Source organism: Passer domesticus, chromosome 2 (genome assembly GCF_036417665.1).
Source record: "Passer domesticus isolate bPasDom1 chromosome 2, bPasDom1.hap1, whole genome shotgun sequence".
In the NCBI taxonomy this organism is placed as follows: domain Eukaryota; kingdom Metazoa; phylum Chordata; class Aves; order Passeriformes; family Passeridae; genus Passer; species Passer domesticus.
Genome location: NC_087475.1, coordinates 5836344 through 5847231, shown reverse-complemented (window position 1 = coordinate 5847231; position 10888 = coordinate 5836344). Strand labels below are relative to the sequence as shown.

Genomic DNA, 10888 nt, shown 5'->3' with positions numbered 1-10888 from the left:
TACTTTTGTCTATTGCCCTTTAGGAAATTTCAGTCAGCTGTGCCATTTTGCCTTTTATCCCATAACTGTGCTGCTTTGACATTCAGGTTATGGACCAGGAACACACACTGGCACCAGTGAGAGCCATTGTTTTCCTTACAATGCTTGGGTCACGAACCAGTAGGAGAAAATTGGCATTCAATTCATGAGAGCTCTTGCAAAATCCCAAATGCTGCAAAGCAAATGCCCCATCTCTCTTCTGGCTTCTTGGTGCTGTGAGAATTTTGCTGGGAGTCAACAAACTACCTTATTTTATTTTATTTTATTTTATTTTATTTTATTTTATTTTATTTTATTTTATGTTATTCTGGCTTTGTTTGGATATTGTGTGGCAACAGGGTCAACATAAGGGTGAAAAGTACTGGAGGGGGACGAGGAATGGGAAGTCAATAAAGAAAATAAGGGAGTTGTGAGCGGAGGAAAAGGCACAAATAGATGATTAAAAAGGGATGTCAATAGTGGCAGCAGAAGCTTGGGAGAGGGAAATGCAACTCCACAATCCTAGTCCACAGAAGGAAGCAAAGTAAGTTCTTAACCCCAGCACAAGGGTGAGGAGTGTGCAGCCATTTGTACCACAGGTGGCTAAATAATAAATAAGTCCAACTGCATCTACTATCCTCATTGTTAACAAAGGCTTGAAATCCTCTGCCCTAAGACCATGCAGCCCTTTGAGACCATCCAGCCAAAATTCCATTTATTTCTGTTGTATTAATAGAAGCAGCTCAGGAAGCCCTCAGCCCAGCACGGTTTCAACACTTTATACAGCAGGGGGTCTTAATGGGATCTCTTCCATCCAGGGTGCCATTAGTTCCCTTCTCCATCTCTCCACTCCCCCTCTTCTAATAAAATACTAGTCTAAACACACACTGGGGTGTTAAGAGCAGGGCTTTCTGCACTGGATGGGTGTGAAGTAGCTCTGACTCGTTTTAGACTTTAGCTTTAAACATTTGTGCCTGTGTAAAAAAAAAAAAAAGAAAAAGAAAAAAATACCCAACAAAACCCTTCTAAGTAAGTCTGAGTGACCCAGGTGCTGCTTTTCTTACTTCTGCATCACCATTTCTGTTTTTCTGCCCCCTCTGTCCCTCAGTCTGCTGTCTCATGTCAGGGACACTCGGTACCTGTTGACAGCTCCCATCACACGCTCCTGCTGGGTGGGACTGCAGCTGGGCACGGCCCTGGGGTGTGTGGGAAGCGTTTCAGATGGCCTCAGCTGTGGGATGTTGTTCCTTATGGCATAGTTGGCAGATGGGAAACATCTGTGTCCATTATACATTATAAAAATTGCTCCTCAGCACCCCTGCACAGGACTGGATGGTTGGGGACTTGAGTCAGTCATCTTTTGGGGCCTGAAAGTCCTTCAGGGAAATAGTCAGCAGCACCAAGTGATTTGGTATCATTTTGTGGCCAGTTGGCCGAGATGGCCTGGGCAGTTCCCATCAGAAAAATATTGATTTATTGGGAAGTTCTTAGAGACAATTTTTCAAATGGGTCTGTAGTCACGAAAAGAACAAAGACTTGGTAAAAAACATTTCTGTTTATGGCATTCTGTTGTGGGTTTTTTGGGGTTTTTTTTATTGTTTGGTCTGGATGTTGACTGGCCCCCTATTCCAGCTGTCCTGGACTGACCATTTACAAACTAACTTGGCACAGCAGCCTTTTGGACTTTCTCCCCCACTCCCCTGAAAGATCAGGCAGCTTTCTGAATAAAACCAGCCAAGCAGTTCCCAGGTTCTGCTCAGGGGACCTTGTTTGCTTGACAAAACTTGCTGTTGGTTATGTTTTCAGGTAACTTGAAATGCCCTGTTCTTGTGCTTCCCAACATACAGCTGTAATAGAAATGACAAATTTGAAAGAAGCAAAATCTCTCTCCTTTCCTTGCTGCGCCCTGGTTTCCTCTTGAACCATTTGGAGCCATAATCTGGGAAGAGACTGAAGTGCCTTGGAAGTGAAGTGGAGCCCTTGGAAAACAGCTTGTTTCCACACACTCTCCAGTCTGTGGGAACAGCAAACTGCGTCGTGTCCCGCTTCATCTGCCGCATTTCATTACGCTTCTGGACTGATCTGTTCAGTATCTCTCTCTCCCTCTCCTGCAGCTGCGGGCAGAAGATGATAAATTAGACGTATTAAAGCAAATACTCCCCGTCCCCTCAGGTCCCTGCCATTCCAGCTGTCTGAAATCATGCTTTCTTGCCCAGCCAGAGCGTTGCGACAAACGAGGAGAGTCCCTCAGTAACCGCGGTTGGTGTCGGCGGGGACTTTGAAAGCAGAGTCTGGTTCTGGGAAGTGAAGGCTGCTTCGGGCAGAACAAATACAAATCCTGCCATCTTACCGACCTCTTCCCTTTGTCTCTGCTTCATTCCTCCCCATTTGTGTTTTTGTGGGCAAACCAAGCAATGCATAGCTCTCTCGTTACTGTCACACACTTGGGTCACCCCAGGGAGTCACGATGCAGATTTTCCATTAGCGTCAAACGTACATGGATTTATGAACTCCCATAACCTGGAGCTGATGAGAGCAGATTAGGGAGCAACTGTTTTTAGATAGCTTGCATACCTAAGAAATCAGCTAATATAAAGCTGCCTGCTGAAAGGTCACTAATTTCCCAAAGAGCGTGAGAGAATATTGTGGTGACCCCTTTTTGTTATATTGTCACTTTGTTATATACATGTACATACACATTGAGGTTTTGGTATTCATTTCTCTCTCTCTCCCCTCACCCTGAGCTAATTCCCTGTGCTTTATGAAGTGCCTCCTGTACAAGGACTTCTCATTGGGTATGAGACCTTTGGGACCCAAGACTAAAGACACAAGTGTCCAGTTTTAATGAAGAAAGCTGTGCCAGAGCTCACCAGGATAACAGATGGACCAGGTCACCAAGATGACGAATCTGCACCCTGCAGTGGCAACACAGCCCTTTTGGAAAGACCTGACCACACAAAATGAGTGCTGTGAGAGAGAGACTGCACTTCCCAAGTATCCCATCAGCAGCAGGTCTCTGGTCTCGTTCAAGGTGTGGCTGTGCCCCCCTACAACACCCCTGCTATACAGAAAGGATTGTCCCTTGTTTATGTGGTCCATAGTAGGCTCTGTCTCACATCACAGTGTCTGAAGCTTTAAGATGAGTGTCTTGTGCCCAGACACAGAAGAAATCCCCTAATAAAATGAAAAGTGAATGCTGTGCTTTGATACAAGATCATCTCTCTGTCCATAGCACTGAAGTTCTGGTTTTGGTTTTAGAGAGAAGCTTCATTTGAAGCTTTTGTTCTTTCCACTATTATGTTTGTGATTAAGTTCAGGTTGCAAGCACGGGGGGAGAGTTCATCTGGCACTGGAATTCAGCCTTTGTTTGGAGCCATGATGGGGAAGATCCCACAGCGAAATGCGACAGAAATGTTCAGCTTTGGAAATATCCAAATTAGCTTAATTGCCAACTTTTACCATATCACACCATCTCCTTTTAGACCTTCTTTGTAACGCCTCATTTTTGGATTAAGATCAAGTGGTGCATTTGCTCTTAGTAGAGGGGGAGGGGGGGCTTGAAAGCAGCATTTCTCCAGTGAATGCATGAAAAATTCCTCTGGTAATTTGGGTTTTGAGTAGCCCCAAGTGCTGGGAAAGGGTGGAGAGATCAGTCCTTGCTCAAATATTTTCCTGAGGAGAAGGCATTCAAGTCACTGATGGCAGCACCAAGAATTCAGAATTTTTGAGAGCCCATGGGTGAACCAAGCCAAAATGTTGATGCAGCTCACCATATCCTCAGGCAGAACTGAAGTGGATTGGGTGAATAGAGCTCAAAAAATGTACATTTCACTCCATGCTCTTGCAAGAAATGTCTTGCATGGAGAGGCATGGGTGAGCTGTAGGTGTCCACAGGTCAGAGGTAAATCCTAGTCTCCCCCCTGTCTAACTCAGGAAGATGACACAACTTCCTTCTTCTCAGGAAACTGAAGAAACAAGGATGCTCAGGTGAATTTCTCAATCCCAACAACTATTTGGTGGTGCCTAAAGAATATCAGCTTTAAATTCCTTTTCGATCCAGCTGAGAGAGAGCAAAGCAGACTGCCCCACTGCCCCACAGGGGCTTGTCCCTCTCTGCTGCACTTCTGGGAACATTCAAAAGGAACTTGGAGATGGAAACGGAGTTAGGGGGTTCCTGCCCCCTGGCCCAGCCATCACTGCAGCTCTCATCAACCCCAGCCCAGAGCAGACACTCCTGGTGACTGAAGCTGAGTGAAACCACGAAGGCAGAGGGAATCCTGTCTCCCTTGGAGCAGAAGGAACAAGACAGAGGCAGGATGATTCCCCAGCAGATGGCTTGTCCACAGAAACCAGAGCCAAGTTAATGAGCTGTGCTCTGCACACCTCCCAGAGGGAAGCAGCAGCGAGATAAAGATTTCAAAACTGACCACTTCAGCTCAGGATCTGAGCTGCTTAAAATCCTAATGGTGCCTAGGAGGCAGAAAGGACAGTGCAGAGTCCTGGGTGTCTTCCTGTTCTCTGCTTGAGGTATTTTACTCCATCCTGGAGGGAAAAGACAGGAAGAATAAGGTGTGCTGCCATGCAGTTTGTTTAGCAAGTTTGGAAAACACATTTGTGGTCGTGGCTTGAACAGCTAAACTGGATAAACTCTGAGTCCTTTGCTGGTCTAGTTAAAGACTTGCAATCCTACTCTGGATGAGTGTGCTTTTTTATGTTTTGTTTGGGTTTTTTTGAGGTTTTTGATATTTAACTTGGCTTTGTGTGCGTGAAATGTGGTGGAATGGATTACAGATGTGTGCAAAGATCTGTAAATAGCAGTTTCTTGCTTACAGTTGCGAGTGTATACTGTTTATCATGCTAAATGCATTCACTATTTCATTCAGAATCAGTAATTGCAAAATATTTTAAAACAGATTATTTTTAAAAGTGAGGGGGAAAAAATCAAACAAGATTGGTGTTTTCTTTTTAAGATTTATGACTAAATAGTTGAACACAAGCCAAGGCCTGAGGACAATCTTGGACCCTTTAAAAATAATATCCCTGGTTAAAATAATAATAACATAAAGAGCCCACTTTTAAGGCCATGCTTTTCTACAGTTTTATACCACCACAACCTTTCTACCTCACCTACACACACTTTGTCATTAATAAAATAAAAATCTAGGAAATAGGTTTTAGTCAGGAAAAAAAAATAAGCCATCCAACAAGATGGGTTACTGCTGGAAAAAGAAAGTGTTCAGAGGAAAAGTAGAGTTAAGTTGATTAGATGAGTGACTCTCCTTTAAGAAAAGGAAGAATCTGTGATATTTTAGGGAAATTCCTAGTAATGAATACATGTATTCGGCTTCAGTCATTTGTTTTAATCTTCCACCATTTCTGTAAGATATTAATGACAGGAGTTTGGACACACTTATCCCAGTATGTCATGCCTGCTTACTCACTGTGGAAGAAATACAATTTTTAAATTACCTGAAATCAAATCAAATATTTGAACTACAATTAAAAAAAATGCTCATCATATTGTACCCTTCAGTGCAGTATGAATGTCTTCCAAATATTCTGCATGTGCTTGCAGACTCCCCCTGGGTCTGTATTTTTAAGAGGTCCTGGGTGTTTGGGGAGCCTGGCATCTTCACAGGGATTGTGCTGTACCTCTTCTACTTGTTTTTAAAACAGGACCCTCATCCCAGAGCCCATCCATGGGCTGTCACATTCCCAGAAATGGATAGATCAGGGCTCTTGTGCAGCCCCTCTTGGACCCCGTGTCCACAGTGACAGATTTTGCTCAGCCTTGGTGCTGTACAGCTCCAGGTCTCTTACCTCATAGGGATTTACCCAAGTGAGACAGGACTCTGCCCATTTTTTGGGATGGGGCCACAGTTTCCCAACGACTTCTGGCACTGAAGATGAGCATTAATTACCTTCCACTGCCTGGAATTTTGGCTCCTTCATCTTGCCCCATCTAGGCACGAATACAATTGTTAACAAACTCGTAAAGATCCAAATCACACACATCAAGCTCATACAACACTCTGTGAAAATACCACGAGCCCGCAGCACCCATTGCATCAGGTTTGAGCTGGGCTGTGCTGCCAGAGCCCTGTGAGGAGGCTGCCAGCTTCATCCCAATCCAGCCCAGCCTGGCGACCCTTTATTTGCACAGGCCTTATCTCATCTACCTCAACTGCACACAAATAGTTCCACTCATCCGGGCCACTCGAAACCTGCCACACAGAGCATGAAAAACGCCTCAGCCTCGTGTGTTTTTCATAAAGGAGCAGATAAAGCAGAGGCTTGGCAGATGTGGGGAGCTGTGGCTGCCTCTGCTGGGCTGGAGGGTGTCCAGGGCTGGGGAGTGTGCCCAAGGCCAGCACCCACAGGGGCTCAGCAGTGAGGGAACTGTTTAGCACCGGCAGGTTTTTGGTTGCCCACTCAGTTTTTACCTTGAAACAGCTAAATCTGTCTACTTTATCTATCAGGGCCAGTAAAACCCACAGCATTATTTGTCTTGGCAGCAGGCCGAGCCCCCCATGGGTGACGCCAGCACCGGGGAATTAAGGCCACATGCTCCCACAGCAGCGCCTCCAGACCTTCAGCTTTCCACCCTGTCTGTGCAAGGGGACTGAACCCAAATCCTACATTTAAGCATCCCCGAATTTGGTCTGGATGTGAGCAGCAGGGTCACCTGTTGGGGACAGGCCTGTGCTGCAAGCCCCACCAAACCAAGAGTCCTGTTCCTCAGGGCCACTTGCAGATCCTTTCACCCTGGAAAAAGAACCCCTCTCCACTTGCAGATGGACATTTTCCATGTCCTGAGTCTCCTGATAGTTTAACCCTTTCTGTGCCTCAGCCAGCTGTCATAGAATCATAGAATGGTTTGGGTTGGAAGGGACCTTAAAGATCATTTCATTCCAACTCCCCTGCCACCTGCTAGACCAGTTTTTTTAAAGCATCTGATCATCCAGTCTGGCCTTGAACTCTTCCAGGGATGGGGCATCCGCAGCTTCTCTGGACAGCCTCTGCTAGTACCTCTTTACTCTCTTCCTAGTATTTAATTTAAACCTTTCCCCTTTGAGTTTAAAAGAGCAGTGAAAAAAAAAAGACACAGGTGAACCAAACTGCAGGGGTTTGCTTGGCAAGCTGCTCTTGCTGAAGCTGTGACAGCAACATGGTTTGCACACTAAGAGTTCAAACCCAGGTTAAAAAACCCCACACATGCCCTCACTGTCCCGCCCCTGTGCTGTGCAAGGGGGCATGATGTGCAGGTCAGATGCTGCTTTTGAAGGGCAAGAAAAATCCACCTTCCTCTCCCTCCCTGCTGGTGCCCAGTGCATGCACAAGATCCCTTTCCCTTCACCATCTGGGCTTTCACCACTTTGATAGCCTGCTGCACTCCACAGCTGCTTCCTTTGTTTCTCCTACAGCCAGCCCCAGTTTTGCATACAGATGAATATGTGTTACATCTTGTGCTGGATGAGCAGCTCCCACAGAAAGCCAAGGCACCACAGAGACTGATATCCATCATGGCCATCCCTGCCACATCCACAGCAAGCTCTGGGGTTGTCATGCTTTAGTTTCATGACTCCCCTCACCATCACCAATTATCCTTTCCATGTGTGCACCTTCTGCTGCCATTATGCAAAGCTGTTCTGCTGCAGCTCCTCACTCCTATTTTTTGGGGCCTGTGAAACAGCAGGGATAATAGAGGGACAGATTATCAAAGCAGGGGCTGCAGAGCAGCCTGCACCAGTCACCTCAGAGCAGGCACCCAGCACAGCTACACAAAGGTGTGCTCAGGTGCCGCCTTAATCAGGTATTTCATAAACAGAGCACACCATCACATGTGCAGTAAATCCCCATTACAAAGCAGATAATTATGTGTACCAAACAGAGCCCTGCAGAGTGCAGCTGGCCAGGGAAGGCTTTTCTCATCACATCCAACAGAAACCCTTCTCTTTTTTTCCTTTTAGGGAGAGGAAAAGCATATTCTGAAGCTCCACTGAGCAGCTTCTGGCATCAGGTATAAGGCACATCTCAGCTGTGCAGAAGGGATTTGTGGTGATTTAATGGACCTTGGGAGGCAGCAGCCCCTTGAGATGTGGTCTGCTGCTGCTGAAATGCAGAGCTCCTGGAATTGTACATGATGAACAAAGACACCCTGCAAGAACAGAGGCTCTCAGGGCCCTTGGCTTTCCACCCAAGCACAAGATCCCAGCTCAGGTGGCAGGAGCCAGCTCAGTTATGTGGTGGTTCTGTTCAGTTTTCTGCTTTCAGGAGCTGTCTGCTCACAGTGGTACAGAGCTGGACCCTCATATTGATGGTGCTGGAAGTGTCCCCACCTGTATTCCCTTTCAGCTGCCCAGTGCAGGCACCCCGTGGTTAGCACAGGTCACTGTATCCCACATGGTGTGGGATTTTTGCTGGTGAGAACTGTTGTGTGTCTGGATGGTCCAAGTGCTGAGAAATGGAACAGAAAAGGTGATTTTGCCTGGTGGAAATGGAAATGACAGGTATCAAAAATACATGAGCAAAGAAAAATTTAATCTATTTAGCAAGTGTCTGCCTTCCTGCGGTTGTGGTTTCCAGAGAACTTAATTAGCTGAAGGTTGAGTTCAATATTGTCTTAGCTCACAGCCACCCAACGACTGTCCTGTGGTTTTTCTGTCCTTTGACAAAATCATTGTGAAAGTTCATGCTGCTAATGAAGAATTCTGCTTCTCTTTTTCTAGTGTTTCTTCCTCCTTCCTCTGTCTTTCTTCAGAGTGATGAGTAGGAAAGTCTGAGGATCTGAAACTGGGTGTCTCTGCATCAGTTCTTTCTGTGCTATCCAGACATGTTCACACAGGCACCTTGAATGTGTGTGCAACACCTCATGTCTGCATCAGGCTGCAGTTAGAGGGACTTGAAACAGCTTCATGGAGATTGTGAATCAAGATTTAGTATTAAGAGGTTCTAAGCAGAGTGGTTATATTGCCACATTTGGCATGATGTTGGAGCAAAGACAAACGTGCACTCAGCACATCCTCCCTCTCAGCACAGGCATAAGTCATGGGAGATCCTACAGTCTTGTTCAGGCTGTAAATCAGCTTAGGACATGGAACTGTTGAGCTGCTGCAGCCTTTTTCTACTTGAAAACCATTATATCAATGTCTTTGATACAGACATGAGGTAACCAGTTCAAGAATGCGTATGAGGGTGTTTGACTGAATTGCCCACATCCACTTCTGATGGGTTGTTTGTGCTTAATTGCACTGCAAATCCCTCATTGTGAAAGAAGTGGTTGATTTTCAGATTACTGGAGCGTGCCTGGTGTCAGCTGCAGTTGCAGTGCAAGAGCAGCACTCTTGCTGTGACCAGGCTGAGGTCCAGCTTCAGCCAGACTCTCCTCAGCCCCTCCACTGAAGTGCCAGAGCTGATGCTGCAGGTGACCTTCTGCCTTCACACCAGTGGAGAAAACTGACTCAGTGGAGGAAGGGAGGTAAAATGAGGTCTGAAGTGCCTTTCTGGGGGTGTCCATGCCCTCCTCTGCTGCTGGCACCAGTGCAAGGTGGGGGATTCAAGCCTGACCTGCCTTGGCTGGATGCAGCTGCAGCTGAAAAGGGGCAGCCCCTCTCCAGCACCATCCATTTTATTTGTCTGTATTCCTTGTCCTCCTTTCTCTCGCTTTTCTTTCCCTGGCAAACTACCTAACATTTTTTTGTCTGACTGATTGTGAAATCACAGTAACAATACTGTGTACGTAAAAGAAATACTGGACATCTTAACCTTTGTAGGGACATGAACTCATTGTCCCTATTCCCACTTAAATGTACTGAACTGGGAGCACTTTCAGCAGGGAAAGAGGAGAATGAAACCTCAGCCGTGGACACTGAACTCTCCAGCTGTGTGAAAGATTAAAGCAATAGTCATAGTCACTGCTGTAGTCACTTGTTTCTTATCTTAAAACATAGTGCAAATCCTCCAAGCATGTCTGTGAGCACATGGAGATTTATACCCACATTAATAATCACAAATTTGGTTTGTTCTTGCAACTAATAAAACAATTAGCAGCAGTCACGTAAAAGGAGAGAGAAATATGCTAATTCATGCTGGCTTTCAAAAGAAAACCAGAAAAAAAAAGCCTAACCCACAGAGATGGTGAAGGGGGTGCTCTGTTTAGCTCCCTCCCAAGCCCATTTGGTAGTGGGCAGTGGAAGAGCATCCAGATCTGCCAGTGATGCCCTCCTGCCTTTCCCAGCCAACACGTGGCCATCCAGGGGGATTATCTGGAAGTGCAAAACCTAACAAACAGGAGACTAAAAAACAATCCAAAAAGCATTTGCACACAGATCAGGCACCCGTGGAGATTTGGAAAAGCAGTGCTGGAGATTTCTTCTTGGCAGCACAGCCGGGCCTCATGATCCCTATTAGCAGGCTGCAGCTAGGGGACAGAACATTTAAATGCTCATCAGTGGGGAAGGATACAGCATTTTGTTGATTACATAGCTGGAACAGAAAAGCCTCCAGATATTCATTCATTTTTTAAAATATTGTTATTATTATTTCTAACTACTTGTCTGGGAACTTGGAGAAGGCACGAAGGCTGCTTTTCCCTCTGACCCGTGCTTGTGTCCCAGGGAGAGGGGAGCAATGTCCTATTGTTCAGGGGCTATTCTCAGCATCTGGAGACCAAAGCCAGCTTCCCTGCCTGTGACTGCCACCAGCCAGTTGGCAGTCCCTGCAGCACCACAGTCCTGCCTGCTGGAAGGAGCAGCAGCTCTGTCCACCTTCCCAGCCACGTGCTCCTTCCCTCTCCAACAGCGCTCACACAGCCCTTGGCAAGCCGAGGCAGAAAACCAGTCCAGCAACCTGCTTTGGAAAACCAGTCCTC

The 10888-nt window shown here is 46.2% G+C and overlaps 1 long non-coding RNA gene across 1 annotated transcript; it reads right to left on the bottom strand.

Moving 5' to 3' along the window:
• Nucleotides 1–286: 286 nt before the first annotated feature.
• LOC135292816 (uncharacterized) lies at nucleotides 287–6394 on the bottom strand. Its single transcript, XR_010354989.1, has 2 exons — nucleotides 5839–6394; nucleotides 287–2132 (listed from the first exon to the last, which is right to left on the bottom strand). It is a non-coding gene; the product is annotated as an uncharacterized LOC135292816 (long non-coding RNA).
• Nucleotides 6395–10888: the final 4494 nt, after the last annotated feature.